The following is a 19,778-nucleotide window of genomic DNA, read 5'->3' as shown; positions in this document are numbered from 1 at the left end:
ACCTTTTTCTGTGTGATTCTGCCACTCCTTTCATCAAGATGTAAACACTATTTTCTGCCTTGAGATTTACTTTGTCAAATACAATGTCCTAGAAGTGACAGTTTGCCTATTTAAAATCCAGGTTTCAAGAGACCTTGCATGTTTCTGTTCTCTCTATATCCTGATATCATCATGTGAATAGCCTACAAGAAGCTGCAAAACAGCTGACCTAGTCATCTGTATTGTCCCATCTGACAGCTGACCTAGGATTAAATGTGAGTGAGGCCACTCTAGGCCAGCCCCAACCAACCAAACTATTAGCTGACCACAGATGCCGGGGTGAGCTCAAGTGAGGTCAGCCAAGACTGGCCCTGATAGCAGAACCTCCTAGAGGAGTCAAAGACAAAAAGGACAAGCCAGATAGAGGCTTGTTGTTTAAATGAGTGGCCTCAAATTTTTGGCACCAGAACAATTTTGTGGTAGACAATTGTTCCATTGAAGAAGGGGAGATGGTTCAGGTAGTAATGTGAGCGATGGAGAGCAACAGATGAAGCTTTGCTCTCTTTGCCTGCTGCTCACCTCCTGCTGTGTGGTCTGGTTCTTAAGAGCCTAGGGATTGGGTATCCCTGGTCTAAATTAATGGATTTTGGGGGAATAATTTGTTATGGCACTTTACCACTAGCACCACCTGGGAAACCCATGAATAACCCTGGAGTGGGTAGCCATTCCCTTCTCCAAATGATCTTCCTGAACCAGGGATTGAACTCACATTTTTCTGGCATTGCAGGCAAATTCTTTACCATTTGAGCCACCAGGAAAGCCTGATTTGTTATGTACCAACAACAAAATGAAACAAAGTCCTTCAGGATTAAGTCAGTATAGCAGTCCAATACTTCCTAACACATGAGATGCCTTCCCCATCTCAGTAACATCTGATGAAATTTCATCCTTTAAGGCCAACTACCAGAAATGCTGCTAGATTACGAGAACTGCTGCCCGACTACTAGATTTCCTATTAGATCCTAGTTTATATTGAATGTCAGTTTCATTGTCTTGCAATTTTTTGTATTCTTTATAATCTAAATCATCTCGACTTTGAACTCTTCTTCTGAAATAACCCAAATATATCATTTTAGGAAGCTAGCATAATGATACTATAAGCTACATGAATAGCACAAGTCCTAAAAGATTGAAGCTACTTATGTTAGATATCTTGGGCTTCCCTGGTGGTTCAGAGGTTAAAGCATCTGCCTGCAATGCAGGAGACCTGGGTTCAGTCCCTGGGTCGGGGAGATCCCCTGGAGAAGGAAATGGCAACCCACTCCAATATTCTTGCCTGGAAAATCCCATGGACAGTGGAGATATCTAGGGAATAGATATAGGTAATAGAAAGATTCCTCTACATTCCTCTAGATATAATGAAAAATAAAAATTAAAAAGACTTTGTAGTGGAATTCCCAAGAGGATGAGATTGTACCAGTCACAGGTGATTTCTAGGGGAAATGATCTAGTAAAATAAAAAGTCTAATTAAGAATTCTCTCTCAAAAAAAAAAAAGAATTCTCTTCCAGTGTGATTTATATTCACACATGTGAACTCAATACAATACAATGTGTCAATTATTTGTCAAAAAGTAATTATATTTCTAATACTTGGTATTTGTTTCTATAAATTTTTGATTTAGGGTAATATTAATTCTAAAATAATTTGACCTTCAACTATTTATTTAAAATAAAGGTGCATTTTGCAACACAATTTTATGAATCTGAAAAAACAATAGGTATTGAAGATGAAGAAACAGCTGAAAATGAAATTGATAATAAGGATTGGAAATACTTGAAATATAATAGAACTTTTAAAATAGAGTAGTTATATCTCATGTTTAAAGAGTTTTTGACACTGTCACTGAATTTATACTTTCAGAAGAGATGTTAATATTTTTTGAGATGTTAATTTTTGGTGAACTGAAAATAATCCATATATTTATTAGGCTTGATATTGTCCCTGTACGTTGATAAGAAATATAATGCCCACGAGTGTATTTCTGGGAATCAGAAGAGTGGATATTATTAGAATGTATGCAGGATGGATACTCAGGTGTGAATCTTTTGCATGTTCTATGTGTTTATGAGATACTTTATTAGCATTTTATTCTTTAACCTAGATTGATATAAAATGTATAGCAGGTCTTCACTGGTGAATCAGAGGTAAAGAATCAACAAGAGACACAGATTCGATCCGTGGTCCAGGAAGATCCCACATGCCCTGGAGGAACTAAACCCCTGCACCACCACTCCTGAGGCTTTGCTCTAGAGCCCGGGATCTGCAACTACCGAGCCCACGTGCCACACCTAGTGAAGCCCTAGAGCCTACACTTCGAAACAAGAGAAACCCCGGCGGGCCGTCAGAAGCCTGAGCACTGCAACTAGAGAGCAGCCCCTGCTCGCGACAACTAGAGAGAAAAATCCATGCAGCAACAAAGACCCAGCACAGCCAAAGAAATAATTTTTTTAAATACCTATGAATATATAGCATTTTTATTTATTTTTAAATATAAAGCATTGTTTCTAAATTTTGGGTTACTGCCATACACCGCCATGCATTAAGGCCACACGTTTTGTAGGGTAATTCCTTCTAAGGTACAGCAAGGGTCTACCTAGGTTCAAGTTTGTAAACCCTCAGAAACCCACCATTACTGACACCACAAAGGGATATTCGGTGTTGCAATCAACTACAAATGACCAAATCTATTCATTTATGGAACTCTGCCTACTTGAATTTTTCCCAACAGTACACACTGATGAACATTCTCCTTTGGCATTTCTACCCCTCTGACTCCAGAATAGCTCTCAGGGTACATTCTCGTTTTCTTTGACAGCATTCATAACTTTTAATTTATTTCCTTTATCTCTTGCATGCCTAAGTTAAAACCATACTTCAATATAAAATTTATAAACTTTTGGTATATACTTGCATATCACATTAATATTTAATTTTTAAAATTTCTGCTATTTCTATAGAACATTCACTTTCTCATTCCTAATATTTATGTGTGATTCTTCTCTCTGTGAATTGCCAATTACTTGTCTATTTTATGAGTCCTTAATGAACCAGACTGTCTTTTTTGTTGATCAAATCCATACATTTCTTGTTACTATCTTTGTTGCTACTGCAACAAATAATATTGACTTTTATTTGTATTCTGGTTAAGACCTCCCTTAGTTATTTCTGGATTGTTTTGTTGTTCCTGTTGTTCTTTTTAGATTAATTTAATTCATTAATTATTTTTTTGGCTTTTTAAAAATTTTATTGGAGTATAATTGAATAGCAATGTGTTCGTTTCAGGTGTATAGCAAAATGATTCCATTATACATATACATGTATCTATTTTTTTTTAAATTATTTTCCAATTTATGCTATTGCAAGGTATTGAATAGAGTTCCCTGTACTATACATAGGTCCTTGTTGGTTATCTGTTTTAATACAGCACTGTGTACACATAAAAAATAAACAAAATGGATTAAAGACATGAATGTAAAATCAGATATTATAAAACTTTGAGAAAAATATAGGTAGAATACTCTTTGACATAAATTGAAGGAATATCTTTTTCTATCCATCTTCTAGAGTAATGGAAATAAAAACAAAAATATACAAGTGGGACCTAAATAAACTCCCTTTTCACAGCAAAGGAAACCATAAACAAAATGAAAAGACAACCCACAGAATGGAAGAAAATATTTGCAGATGAAGCAACCAGCAAGTGATTAATCTCCAAAGCATACAAATAGCTCATGAAATTCAATATCAAGAAAACAAGGAACTCAGTCAAAAAATGGGTAGACCTAAATAGACATTTCTCCAAAGAAGACATAAAGATGGCCAGAAAGTGAAATCATTCAGTCATGTCTGACTCTTTGTGACCCCATGGACTGTAGCCTACCAGGCTCCTACATCCATGGGATTCTCCAGGCAAGAATACTGGAGTGAGTTGCCATTTCCTTCTCCAAGGGATCTTCTCGACCCAGTGATCAAACCCGGGTGTCCTGCATTGCAGGCACATGATTTACCCTCTGAGCCACCAGGGAAGCCCTTAAAAAGATATTCAACATATCTACTCAACATCTTGCAATCCCACTCCTGGATATACATCTAGAAAAAATAAAAACACTAATTCAAAAAGATGGAGCTTCCCTTGTGGCTAAGACTATAAAGAATCTGCCTGCAAAGCAGAAGACCCAGGTTCAATCTGTGGGTCTGGAAGATCCCCTGGAGAGGAGAATGGCAACCTACTCCAGTATTCTTATCTGGAGAATTTCATGGTGACAGGAGCCTGGTGGGCTATAGTCTATGGGGTTGCAAAGAGTCAGACATGATTGAGTGATTTTCACTTTTACTTTCACTTCAAAAAGATACACTCACTCCAGTGTGTGTAGCAGCATGGTTCACCAATTTGACAGCCAAGACATGGAAGCCACCCAACTGCCCATCAATGGACTGTTGGGTTAATATAATGCACTACGTCTCTATCCATCTACATAGACAGATGTAGAACACAGAGGTACGTGTGTGCATCACACAGTCATGTCTGACTCTTTGCAACCTCATGGACTGCAGCCTGCCAAGTTCCTCTGTCTATGGAATTTTCCAGCCAAGAATATCTGAGTGGACTGCCATTTCTTACTCCAGGGGATTTTCTTGACCCAGGGATCCAACCTGCATCTCTTTCATCTGCTCCATTGGCAGGATGGTTCTTTGCCACTGAACCACCTGGGAAGCTCTAGAAAATAGATATAAATATGTTGCTGCTGCTGCTGCTAAGTCGCTTCAGTCGTCTCTGACTCTGTGCAACCCCATAGATGCCAGCCCACCAGACTCCCCCATCCCTGGGATTCTCCAGGCAAGAACATTAGAGTGGGTTGCCATTGCCTTCTCCAATTCAGGAAAGTGAAAAGTGAAAGTGAAGTCTCTCAGTCGTGTCCAACTCTTTGCAATCCCATGGACTGCAGCCCACCAGGCTCCTCTGTCCATGAGATTTTCCAGGCAAGAGTCCTGGAGTGGGGTGCCATGCCTTCTCTGATAGATGTGTTGCCCAGCCATAAAAAATCTAATGAAATACTGCCATTTGCAGCAATGTGGAAGGAGTTAAAGAAAATATTATACTTAGTGGAATAACAGAGAGGAAGACAAATACTAGATGATATAGTTCTACTTACATATGGACACTACAAAATAATACAATTGAATGTATGTACAAAATAGAAACAGAATCACAAACAAAAGACAAACATGTTTACCAAAGGGGTGAGGAAAAGTGGAAGGAACTGGTTAGAGAAATGCGATTGATAGATACAAACCACTATACATAAAAGAGAAAAGCAACAAGACTTACTGTACAGCCCAGGGAATTATAACGTAATGGAATACAATCTGCAAAAAAGTGGAATCACTATATATTATACACCTGAAACTGTGATATTGTAAATTATCAACTATACTTCAAAAAAAAATGATAGTTGATAGTAAATAATAGGGAGAAAAATAATACAGTGAGTAGTACTAACTGTGAAAGAAGCTGTAATTTTAAATAGAGGTCACAATGAGGAGATGACCTTTGATCCAAGATCTGAAAAGGGCAAGGTAACTCATACAGAGATCTGAGAGTAGGGCAATCCAGGCAGTTGGTGTGCACCAGAATGTCAAGGAGCCAGAAGACTGGCACAGAGGAAGGGTAAGGTAGTGGTAGGAAATGAGACCAGAGTGTTATAGGAGGAGGTGAACTCTGAGAGCCTTGAGGGTTTCAGCGGAACTTTAGCTTTTAATCTCCATGGGATCAGAAAATATTAGAGGATTCTTCAGTGAGAAGAAAGATGATGTTCAGTTACATATCTACTATTTTGAAACTAGAGTTCAGTTCAGTTCAGTCACTCAGTCATGTCTGACTCTTTGAGACCCCATGGACCGCAGCATGCCAGGCTTCCCTGTCCATCAGTTCCTGAAGCTTGCGCAGACTCACGTCCATCGATTCAGTGATGCCATCCAACCATCTCCTCCTCTGTCATCCCCTTCTCCTCCTGCCTTCAATCTTGCCCAGCATAGGGGAACAAGTACAGAAGGTAGAAGATCAGTTAGAACACTAAAAAAATAACCCCAACAGTATTATTAGGTATATATAATGGTGCACTAAAGCTAGAAGAGTAGCTTTGGAGGAGGACATGGAAGGAAAGTGAGCTGAGTGGTTGGAAAAGGAGTATAATAAAAAAGAAAGGCCAAGGATGAAACTAAGAGTTTAGCCTGATTAGAAGGCTAAACAATGGGTTTAGCAATTGAGTGGTTACAATTGCCTGGACAATCCCAAGGACAGAGGAGCCTGGTGGGCTGTAGTACGTGGGATCGCTAAGAGTCAGACATGACTGAGCGACTTCACTTTCACTTTTCATTTTCCTGCATTGGAGAAGGCAATGGCAACCCACTCCAGTGTTCTTGCCTGGAGAATCCCAGGGATGCGGGAGCCTGGTGGGCTGCCATCTATGGGGTTGCACAGAGTCAGAGACGACTGAAGCGACTTAGCAGTAGCAGCAGCAGCAGCAGCAGCTGCTGGAAAATGGAGAGTCATTCGTCAAAATGAGGAAAATAAAAAAGAATAAGTTAAAGATGGAATTATTAGTATGATTTTGGTATGCTAAATTTGTAGACAATGCAATTTAGATTTGTGGATTGTATTTGAATCTTTTATTCTGAGGTTCAGAGGAAAATTTGACATTATCAGGAGCATGAATATAAATTCAAAACAAAAGACATCTAAGAACTGATATTTCTTTGAAACACTCTAAATATAAAAGTAGGAGAGATGAGGAGAGTCAATAAAGAAACTAGGGGTAAGTGGCAATGAAGAAAATTACTGGAAGGGAGTCCTGAAAGCCAACTGAAGAAAATGATTGAAGGGGTTGCTGGGGCCAACCATAAGAGGTTGTTTCTAAATCAAGTAAGATGAGTATGGAGAATTAACATCAAATTTAGCCAAGTGAAGCTCACCATTGACCACAACATTTGTGTGGAGAAGTAGGAGGATATGATTTATTGTAGAAGATTCATGTGGGAATAAAAGGGGAATTGGAGGTAGTGGATATAAGCAAGTTCTATACGTTACACTCTTTGCTCTAAGAATTAGCAGAAATAGAACAATAAGTAGATACTTATTTGAGAGACTTATTTCATTATATTTTACTTAAATATTTGAAGATCACACTGTGATTATAAGTTGATGAGAGTGAGGTATTAGAGGAAATAATTGATGATGCTAGACATAGAGAGGAAAATTGCTAAAGCAGTGTTCTTGAGTAGTCACCCAATAAGAAAACAAAGGCCCAAGCAAGCTTGCTGCCATTATTAAGGAGTACAGACACTTCATCTGAAGAAAAGGGGGAGGAGCAAGAGAATATGGAAACAGGTAGAGGTAACTTCAGCAAAATAGGAAGGAGGATCTTTAGGTGACATGAAGACAAAAGCTAGTGTTGTCTAGAAAAGCATGAGTTTATGACTTAACTGCAGTTCTAAAAATGAGGTTCAGTTACACCAGTAGGGACAGTCCCAAGACTTTTTCAGGGTGCCAACAATCCTCCCTTTTTTAACTATCTTCATATAGTCCAAGAAACAATAAAATAGAAGACAATATAAGAACCAGACTGGTACTAAGGCATACCTTAAGATACTTGCAAAATTGGAAATAATGTCTCTCAATACTAGGTTTTTGTTTTCAAAAGTACACTTGTTTCTCATAAAAATGCTATTTCACAAGCTTTGTATTGATTAGTCACTGAATCATACCATCTAGTCTTACTCTAACAAAAAAAAATGTGTATGTTTAAGAAAAACACTAATAATAATAGTAATTGTGGGCAGCAATAATATACTGAATATTGTAATAAACAACATATAGTTTATTACTTCTAAAACAGGGATTCAAATTTTTTAAATAAATTTATTTATTTTAATTGGAGGCTAATTACTTTACAATATTGTATTGGTTTTGCCATACATCAACATGTATCCGCCACAGGTATACACGTTTTCCCCATCCTGTACCCGCCTCCCTCACCACTCCCCATACCATCCCTCTGAGTCATCCCAGTGCACCAGCCCCAAGATCCAGTATCATGCATTGAACCTGGCTGGTGACTCATTTCATATATGATAGTATACATGTTTCAATGCCATTCTCCCAAATCATTCCACCCTCTCCCTCTCCCACAGAGTCCAAAAGACTATTCTATACACCTGTGTCTCTTTTGCTGTCTCTCACAATACGTTTACACTATTAAATTTTGACCTGAGAAAAGATATATCAAAACTGGGGGGGGGGGGGGGGAGGGAGCATTAAAACTCTATAATATTGTCAAGCAATATTGTGAATAACTTGCAAATGTGCAAGACTACTCACTAGAGTCCTGTCCAGAGTGCTCTTCTGAGTTATTTCCACTTTCCATTGATTTTTAAGCTATTTTCAGTCTTACATACTATAGAAATGCCATACAAATTATCCTTATCTATAGAAATACAAATAGATTTTATTGTCTCTGGTAGAGATGCAACTGATCATTGCCTTGTGGATATTAACTACTTTTGCATATACTTATAAACTCATTTCAGCATTCTGTATTGCCCAAACATGTGTGTTCTTTAAGTGCTCAATTGAATTGGTTTCAGCATTCTATTGGCCTCCTCACTACTTAATCAATTAAATTGTTGGCAACGGTTATTTTATATGCTTATTTATTTTATGTTTGTGAAAGCCATTATATTATGTTTTTTAAAACTATATTTTCAAATGATATTTTGCCAAACATATACTTCCTTCAAATAAGTCAACAATAGAAAATCTTATAAAATGATACTGAAAAAACAAGTGGTTCTTAGACATGCACAGAAATTGTATCTTCCATGTATTTCATAGTTTAAAACTCAGGATACAAATGCACTTTGGTCAAGGGGGAATGTTAGTAGAAAGGGGAGAGTGAAAGTTAAAGATGTTCAAAAGCAAACAAAGTTGGTTTATGACCTCATCATTTCATGAAAGGACATATTAACAGCAAAAAAATAGAAGATATAAATTTAAAATAAAAATAGGTCTTTAATACACATAGCTTACATTTGTGAGAGCTTATTTCATCACTTTTATTTTCATTACCTCACTGCACACTGGTGAAAACATTATCAAAGTTTAACATTGGGCCAGCACCAAATTTAGAGAAATTGAGATTTAATAAGACACTTTGATGATTCAGGCTGTTTCTGACCTTCTTTAATTAGCAGGTACATATAATTGTATTAGTTGTTTCACACTGCATCATAATATGATTCTCCTCCAGCAGACAGTGAGTTTCAGAAGGCTATTTATTAAAGACTGCTAGCTGTCAAACAAAATCCCTTTTCCCTATCTTCCTTGAAAATAGGTAGAAACTTGGCTGTCTATCTATATTACATTTTCAGTCTCCCTTGCAATTAGAGTTGTCATGTTTACTAAGTTTTCACAGATGCAGGTAAGAAGATACAAAATGTGCTCTTCACTCCAGGCCTCTTCCGTGATCTCTTTTTACTTCTGAACAACTTCAATCTAGTGGTGACTACCTAGCTGTGACAATGTAGTCAGGGATGGTGAGAAGAGGTGAAAAGAACCTGGTTTCTGAAAAGCTATGTTGAACAGATCTTTCTGCTTCTAATTATTACACAAGAGAGGAATAAGTTTTCATCTACTTTAAGCTTCAAGCGGGCTCTCTGAATTATGATCATCTAGTCTTATGGATGTGAGAGTTGGACTATAAAGAAAGCCTAGTGTCAAAGAACTGATGCTTTTGAACTGTGGTGTTGGAGAAGACTCTTCAGAGTCCCTTGGACTGCAAGGAGATCCAACCAGTCCATCCTAAGGAAATCAGTCCTGAATATTCTTTGGAAGGACTGATGCTGAAGCTGAAACTCCAATACTTTGGCCACCTTATGCAAAGAGATGACTCATTGGAAAAGACCCTGATACTGTGAAAGATTGAAGGCAGGAGGAGAAGGGGACGACAGAGGATGAGATGGTTGGATGGCATCACCAACTCAATGGACATGAGTTTGAGTAAGCTCTGGGAGTTGGTGAGGGACAGGGACACCTCATGTGGTGCAGTCCATGGGGTCACAAGAGTCGGACACAACTAAGTGACTGAACTGAACTGAGGTTTATGTTAAATAATAAAAGATGGAACTATATTTTTATCTATTTTAATATCTCAATATGCTGGGGTGATGTTTGGCATATGAATCTACAATTGATGCTTTTCAGATTAATAAATAAATGAAATAATAAGTCACAACTACATGATAAATACATTGGTATGGTTATTTAAGTGAGGTTTTTTTACACAATTTTAAAAATGTTTATGAAAAGATAATGTTCGGTGTAACAGCATTACATGGTCTTGTTATAACTACTAAATAGTATAATGATTATAACCATCCTTTGCCTTAGAAATTATGATGATTATTATTATCATGTTCATTTACAAAAGTAGAAATTGAGGCTTAATATCTCAATTAGTGACTTTGAGAAATTAAGTTAAGTGACTTTCCAAAACTTGAACAGATAGCTATCATGGATATTGAATTTGAACCCCACTATATTAATATTACTATGGGCAGAAATACCTTAGAAGAAATGGAGTAGCCATCATAGTCAACAAAAGAGTCTGAAATGCAGTACTTGGATGCAGTCTCAAAAACGACAGAATGATCTCTGTTCGTTTCCAAGGCAAACCATTCAATATCATGGAAATCCAAGTCTATGCCCTGGTCAGTAATCCTGAAGAAGCTGAAGTTGGACAGTTCTATGAAGACCTATAAGACCTTCTAGAACTAACACTCAAAAAAGATAGGGGACTGCAATGCAAAAGTAAGAACTCAAGAAACACCTGGAGTAACAGTCAAATTTGGCCTTGGAGTACAGAATGAAACAGAGGAAAGTCTAATAAAGTATTACCAAGAGAACACACTGGTCACAGCAAACACCCTCTTCCATCAACACAAGAGAAGACTATACATGAACATCACCAGATGGTAGATACCAAAATCAGATTGATTATATTCTTTGCAGCCAAAGAGGGAGACACTCTATATAGTCAGCAAAAATAAGACCGGGAGCTGACCGTGGCTCAGATCATGAACTCCTTATTGCCAAATTCAGACTGAAATTGAAGAAAGTGGAGAAAACCACTAGACCATTCAGGTACGACCAACATCAAATCCATTATGACTATACAGTAGAAATGAGAAATAGATTTAAGGGAAAATTTTTTTTTTTTTTTTTTTTTAACATAAAGGAGTTTTTTTTTAATTATCTTGACATATTAAGGCACAGTCGAATAGTATATTTTGCTTCTCCTTTCTGAAAGTTTCACAAATTCAAAAGGATGTATTCATTTTTATAAGGATTTTAGCTGGACATCAGTTCAGTTCAGTTCAGTTCAGTTCAGTCGCTCAGTCGTGTCTTTGTGACCCCATGAATCACAGCACGCCACCCTCCCTGTCCATCACCAACTCCCGGAGTTCACTCAGACTCAAGTCCATCAAGTCAGTTAAGGGAAAATTTTAAAATCTGATAGACAGTGCCTGATGAGCTATGGATGGGGGTACTTCACATTGTACAGGAGACAAGAATCAAGAAGATTCCCAAGAAAAAGAAATGCAAAAAAGCAAAATGGCTGTCTGAGGAGGCCTTAGAAATAGCTGTGAAAAGAAGGGAAATGAAAAGCAAAGGAGAAAAGGAAGGATATACCCATTTGAACGCAAAGTTCCAAAGAATAGCAAGAAGAGATAAGAAAGCCTTCCTCAGAAATCAATGCAAAGAAATAGAAGAAAACAATAGAATGGGAAAGACTAGAGATCTCTTTAAGAAAATTAGAGATACCTAGGGAACATTTCATGCAAAGATGGGCTCAATAAAGGACAGAAATGGTAAGGACCTAACAGAAGCAGGAGATATTAAGAAGAGGTGGCAAGAATACACAGAAGAACTGTGCAAAACAGATCTTCATGACCCAGATAATCATGATGATCTGATCACTAATCTAGAGCCAGACATCTTGGAAAGTGACGTCAAGTGGGCCTTAGGAAGCATTACTATGAACAAAGCTAGTGGAGGTGATGGAATTCCAGTTGAGCTTTTTCAAATCCTGAAAGATGATACTGGGAAAGTGCTGCACGCAATATGCCAGCACATTTTGAAAACTCGGCAGTGGCCACAGGACTGGAAAAGGTCAGTTTTCATTCCAATGCCAAAGAAAGCTCAAACTACCACACAATTGCACTCATCTCACATGCTAGTAAAGTAATGCTTAAAATTCTCCAAGCCAGGCTTCAGCAATATGTGAACCATGAACTTCTAGATGGTGAAGCTAGTTTTAGACAAGGCAGAGGAACCACAGATCAAATTGCGAACATCTGCTGGATCTTCAAAAAAGCAAGAGAGTTCTAGAAAAACATCTATTTCTGCTTTATTGACTATGCCAAAGCCTTTGACTGTGTGGATTACAATGAACTGTGGAAAATTCGGAAAGAGATGGGAATGCCAGACCACCTGACCTGCCTCTTGAGAAACCTATATGCAGGTCAGGAAGCAACAGTTAGAACTGGACCTGGAAACACAGACTCTTTCCAAATAGGAAAAGGAGTACCTCAAGGCTGTATATTGTCAACCTGCTTATTTAACTTATATGCAGAGTACATCATGAGAAATGCTGGGCTGAAAGAAACACAAGCTAGAATTAAGATTGCTGGGAGAAATATCAATAACCTCAGATATGCAGATGACATCACCCTCATGGCAGAAAGTGAAGAGGAACTAAAAAGCCTCTTGATGAAAGTGAAAGAGGAGAGTGAAAAAGTTGGCTTAAAGATCAACATTCAGAAAAGATCATGGCATCTGGTCCCATCTCTTCATGGCAAATAGATGGGGAAACAGTGGAAACAGTGGCAGACTTTATTTTTCTGTGCTCCAAAATCACTGCAGATGGTGACTGTAGCCATGAAATTAAAAGACTCTTGCTCTTGGAAGGAAAGTTATGACCAACTTAGACAGCATATTAAAAAGCAGAGACATTACTTTGCCAACAAATGTCCGTCTAATCAAGGCTATGATTTTTCCAGTGGTCATGTATCGTTGTGAGAGTTGGACTATAAAGAAGGCTGAGCACTGAAGAATTGATGCTTTTGAACTGTAGTGTTGGAGAAGACTCTTGAGAGTCCATTGGACTGCAACAAGATCCAACCAGTCCATCCTAAAGGAGATCAGTCCTGGATGTTCATTGGAGGGACTGATGTTGAAGCTGAAACTCCAATACTTTGGCTACCTGATGAGAAGAGCTGACTCATTTGAAAAAACCCTGATGCTGCGAAGGATTGGAGGTAGGATGAGAAGGGGACAACGGAGGATGAGATGGTTGGATGGCATCACTGACTCGATAGACATGGATTTGGGTGGACTCCGGGAGTTGGTGATGGACAGGGAGGCCTGGCATGCTGTGTTCATGGGGTCACAAAGAGTCGGACATGACTAAACCTCTGAATTGAAGTGAACTGAACTGATATTAATATTAATTCATTCAGATGATAATATTTAAGTAGCATATCATATTTACATAAGTGGTTGTTTTAAAATAAGGATTTATATAGAAGCTTAGTCAATCCCAATGTACGTTTCTCTGAAAGGCTGCATTTTTGAGACAAAGAAATTATCAAGATAACTTTTATAATCCAATCTGCTCAAAGTTTTATAAATCGATCTACTCTCCTTCTAGCCCAATTCCCATAGACAATTATTTCAAATCTGTAGCACAGTATAAAATAAAGTACTTTCATCTGGAAACATTTCTGATCCCTTCTTTATGTAATTGTGAAATTTGAGCTTGAATATATGAGGGTCAAAAATGCATCAACTGTTGACAGAGTTAACTTCTTGATAGAGTCTAATTCTCTTATTTCTATGACCAAAGCATTCCAAACCATCACACTGACTCCTCTGCCCACATACTCTTTGGACAATGCTATTCTTTTTTTTGAAATGTATTGGGAATATCTCATGTAGTTTTCTTCTTAGTAACACAGAGCCTGGCTGTTTCACTTCTTTATAAGGGAAATGAAATAAATATCCATCTAACCAGAGACTGTGTATTTAACATTGTTATGCATTGTTTTCACAATGTTTGGAATATACTAGGCATGTTTCTTTGTGCATGTATTCTGTTTTATCTATTGATTATCTTTTTCTTTACTTGCTTGTATATAAGATGTTATATCATGAGTTGAAATAGGCTTTCATTATTTTTCCTGTAAATTATTTTACCTTTATACACTTACCTTCATCATTGCAACATGCATTTGCATATTTTAACTTTCCATGTGAAAGCTTAAGAATATGATTTTAGCACCCTCCATTTGAATCACAGTTTCAGCCGGATTCAGGAGGCTGATTTTGGTTGAGAGCATCCTCAACCAGACAAGTACACAATGGCAAAGGATCACTCCCAAGCTTGTAGAGCCAAGGAGACTTCTATATTTTTCTTGGCTTTAATTATCACTCCCGTAAGCTGTAATATTCTTTACTTTTGGTTGAAACAGCACTCTACAGAGTGTGAAATTCTTTTCTGTTTGAAAATATCCAATAAATGAAATGAATCACTTCCAATCTGCTGTAACAACTGAACACCCACTGATAAGTATAAGCAAGGACCAAATTTATCATCACCAATAGAAAATAGGCTTTTTGAAAGTGAGATTTGAGACATCTAGCCAGTTGCTTACTACCAGCAGTGATCAGCAAAACCAAATCCACTTTCATTTTAAACTCACCGGCATTTTATCTTCCTTGATTGGTATTCAGGTCAATAAAAAAGTATAGTCCTTTTTCTATGTTTGTACTTTATTTATCGCTATAAAATTTAAACACTAAAATATCAAAATAAATTGTTCTCATAGTTATAGTTGTTAATTTCCAGTCCTACTCTCATCTACAATGTCTGATTTTTTTCCCTTCTGTCATATGCTTCCAGTACAAATCAGATCTGAAGATTTGAATAGATTCCAGTTAGTTTCTCCTCCAAAGGCCCAACTCACACAGTCCTGATTTATTTGCCTCATAAGGTAAGACTTATAACAAACAAACTGCACAAAGATATATGCCATACAGGCTGAAATCAGTGCCCAGTGTTTCACTTCTCGATATTACCCCTGGGTTTCAGCAAGTAAGTCCTTTGATTCTCATAACAAGACCACAGTGAATTGCTTTCTGGTTCCATGCTCTGAATTTCAGATCTAAAGAGAAAAGACTATTAAAGAAAGATAATAGGAAGAAGAGAAGAAACTGTATCTCAAAAACTGCTACATATACATTTAGAGTTTTGAGATTTATAGTAAAACTTTTTCATTCTTTACTTTAGCTATCTAAATCATATGACAGAATTTTGTTATAAACAGAGAGATTAAAAAATATTTTTGTTTAGGTCAGTAAATTTACTTTCAAAATACATTTAGCATAGCTGTTTAGCCTAAAAATCAACATTGACCAGGATATCAGATTTCCTCATTTTTTATTAATTCTTATTGAAGGGGCTGGAAGGTTTTTTCCAGCATGATGTTTTCATTTCAAAGTCCAAAAGAAATGATTGACTTATTACTATATTAAAAATAAAGCTATGGTTGACTTATTACTATATTAAAAATTCTGCAATTGTCTGTAATATAGCAGGTAGCCAGCGATATGGCAAAAATGTATGAACACAAGACTGTCATTTACTGATGTTCGATGTTACATTTCTTGTGTGTGCCTGCAATTTTTAAATCTGTAGTTTTCAAAATTATAGGTGTGAAAACCACAAACGAAATCAAATCAGAGAAAAACAACTGTGAAATCAGTTTCTTTTGGTTTGGCTGTCTTGTTTCTACTGATGTTGGAAATGAAAGAAGTTGTGGTGGTTTTATAAATGATAGAATAGCTTATATCTTAAAAACTGAGGTTTTAAAGCTTTTCTTCTTACAGAAAATTTTTTTTAAATTTTCTCCTGTGAGTGGACTTCGCTGTAGAGCAAATCAGCAATCAGAATACTTACAGCAAGCTCTACACATTTTAATGTCATAGGTATTCATAGAGATCATTTCAATAATCATATGTTTTTCATACTATTGTATATTTCTTGTCCTCTGTATTTTTGGAAACAACTGTTTTAACATGGTATATGAAATGGCACAGTATTGCATTTCAGATAGTGTATGAATTTCTAGGGGTAAAGAAAAATGAGGAAAAGATAAATATAAACATTACTAAATGACACCAAAGGGAATGATTTTGTTTTAAACAAGTATATCAAGTGAATATGTAGAACATTTCCATAATAACACTTTCTGATTTCTTAGAATGATAATTCAACCATATATTAGATCAAGTAATTCAATATCAAGAACATTTCAGAGTGGGCAATCCTCTTGCCAGCTAGCTGAGCTGTGTTCTAACAATGGCAGGTACCTTGTTTCCCACCATGTAAGCTTAAATATGCAGATATTCTCTGTATTATGGCCCTTTAGGGTACATGGAGACTTGCCAATTGTGCTATTATGAGAAGAGCCGGGAGCCAATTTCCTTCACACCATATTTTTTAAGATAGAGAGCATTAGACAGAAGCAGTCAAAATGACAAGGCACTAAGTATATGAACAGAATGAACATCCGGTAAAGAAGTGTAAAGGACTGCGACTGCAATAAAAACTGGTGAAAACTGCCAAGTGATTTAGGTGGTGAACTATCTTCGAGTTTTAAACACTTTGAGAGAGGAAGTGTGAATTACTGTTCCAATTCCATGGTATTTTTTGAAAGAAATAAGAATATGACTAAACTGCATTTGCTCTCGAACTACTTTCAAATTTGGTCTGGGTGGAATAAAAATGACATGAAAATGTCAGCTGAGCCTTTGAAGATTTAGGGTATGCTACTCTGAGATTTAGGTGATGGCAGGTATCAGTAACCTAAGCAGTTCATTTTATTCTTCAATTTTATCTTCAAGGGAAACTTCTTTAGACATAACCCATAAGAAGAAGAATTAAGAGCCCTTCTCCTAATAATCATTTTGTCAAAGACCAATTTAGGTAGAAATGCTTATGTAGAATTTCTAAGAGAAGAAGATTTTAGGGAATCAGTTCAAAAACAAAACTCAAGTCCATATCCACAATGCATTCTTCTTTAGCTCATCCATCCAATAAACATTCTGTTATTGTTGGTCATTTTTAGTACAACTGGCACATTTAAACACAGCTGTTTTCTTGAACTCTAACTAATTTTGGAGTTATAGCAAGATGAATTTTCACTTATTGTGATTACTAATTTACAGCAAAGAAGATCAATGGAATTGAGTGACTAATAGAAGTTTCATTGATCTTCTTTGGAAGATCTGATGCTGAAGCTGAAGCTCCAATACTTTGGGCACCTGATGCAAAGATCTGTCTCATTAGAAAAGATGCTGATGCTGGAAAAGATTGAAGGCAGGAGGAGTAGGGGATGACAGAGAATGAGATAATTGGATGACATCACCAACTCAATGGAGATGAGTTTAAGTAAACTCCAGGAGATGAAGAAAAATGATGCCTGGTGTGCTGCAGTCCATGGGGTCATAAAGAGTTGGACACGACTGAGCAACTGAGCAACAACAATAACGCTGGATGAGATGATGTTTTGTAAAAAACAAATTATCACTACTTAGGGTCTCTTTCACCTTTTGGGTCCCTCAGTAGCAAATAAAAATTCAAGGTAAGAGAATAAGACTTGTAGAATGCATAGTCCTTGGATATGAGGACTGTGTTCCTATCCTGTCGCTCAGGCTGGCAAGTAGTGGGAGACCCTGCAGCAATTTTTCAAAGAACATATATAAAGCAAAATAAGATGATACCAAGACGTTAGAAGAGTTGTGTAGAGTTAGTTGATACTGAAAAGTGGCCATTTGGAGTTTGGTATATGAAAAATTTGAAATTAGATTAAGTTGGCTTCCTTGTTACTTTTAAAAATCCTCTTCTCTGTATGCAAGGTCCTCATCATTAAAGTTCTCCCTGAATGCCATACTTCATGGAAAGTGCCTCAGATCCCATAGTCTGCAACTATGTTTACCTCAGTTCCCATAGTCTGTTATTTGTACCTCTCCTGTAAAACTCTCACAGTCTATTGAGCCCTTGAGCCATTTTATTGTTGTTGCTCAGTAGCTCAATACTGTCTGACTCTTTGTGACCCCATGGACTGCAGCACATGAGGTGTCCCTGTCCATCACCATCTGCTAGAGTTTGCTCAAACTCACATCTGTTGAATTGGTGATGCCATCCAAACATCTCATCCTCTGTCGTCCCCTTCTACTTCTACCCTCAACTTTCCCAGCATCAGGGTCTTTTCCAGTGAGTGGGCTCTTCACATCAGGTGGCCATTCACATCTTTCTTTGAGTTCCTAGAGAACAGAGGCCATATCTTGCTACTATTTAATCCACAGTACAGTTTGTACATATATCAACTTCTCAACAATTGTTTAATAAATTTAAATATTGTGTACTTGATCTTTTGCATAAAAATAAATACACTTAGAAAACAAAATAGATTCTATCCTTAAACAATCAAATAAGTATTTTCTAATAATTTTGAAAAAGCAGAATTAATCTCAAGACTTAATCAACTAAAGACAAAAATGTTTCAGCTCTGAAAATAAAAATTAAGATTTAAAAAGAAAAATAACCATTTTTTCAATAACATATTCAGAAAGTATATTTTAATGTATTTTCTTTCAGCCTTTTCTGTTATGCTTATTTCTAAAGAGTAGTCATTATACTTTATGCAATAATATAATATGCATGCTTCCCATGCTACTAGATATTCTTCATAAATATCTTAACAATAGCAGTCTAATCCACCCTATTGGCATAACACAATTGACTTAGCTACATTTCTTGTTAATACTGAGTCTCACTTTCCCTATTATGAAGAACAGTGCTACACACACTGTTATATTAAAAAGTTAAAAACACTATTTTAAATCTTAAGTTTTAGAAACAGGACCTTCAGTTTTTGCTGAAGTGGCAATTAATGGGATAACACTGATGACCTAACAAGACAGAAAAACGGTGGCTAAAGCAGGAGGATGATTTTAAAAAATATTTTGCAGATATATTTACATTGTTGAAATTTTACCTAGAATTCAGAGGCAGGGGAAAATGTCCAAAAAGGAAACACACCCTCAGTTGGCTTAAGCAGGGTATATATTCTACAAGGCTAAGAAACCTGACTGTACACAGCTTTCATACTCAGTACTTGAAGTGGAGTAGGAAACTGGAAAGCAATTTGTGAAGCCTAAGGACAATACCTAATTCGAGTTTGTATACTGAAAAATTACTCAATGTAGGAAAGACTTTTAACAAACCTTTAGTAGGGAACTGGCATTTCAGATTATGGACTAGACCCAGACTTATGGGTCACATCACATGTCTTCTGCTGGTTTGTTGTGTCATTTGAGGGAAGGATTTTTTAACTATTCTGAAGCTATTATTGTAGCACCATATAATAACTATGATTGTCATCTAAGATTGTTGTACATATAAAATAAGCTTGGTACAGGGAGGGGGGAGAGAGGGGGGTTCAGGATGGGGAACATGTGTATACATGTGGCGGATTCCTGTTGATGTATGGCAGAACCAATCCAGTATTGTGAAGTAATTAACCTCCAATTAAAATAAATAAATTTATATTAAAAAA

This window comes from Budorcas taxicolor, chromosome 5, assembly GCF_023091745.1.
Source record: "Budorcas taxicolor isolate Tak-1 chromosome 5, Takin1.1, whole genome shotgun sequence".
In the NCBI taxonomy this organism is placed as follows: domain Eukaryota; kingdom Metazoa; phylum Chordata; class Mammalia; order Artiodactyla; family Bovidae; genus Budorcas; species Budorcas taxicolor.
This window is presented reverse-complemented; position numbering follows the sequence as displayed.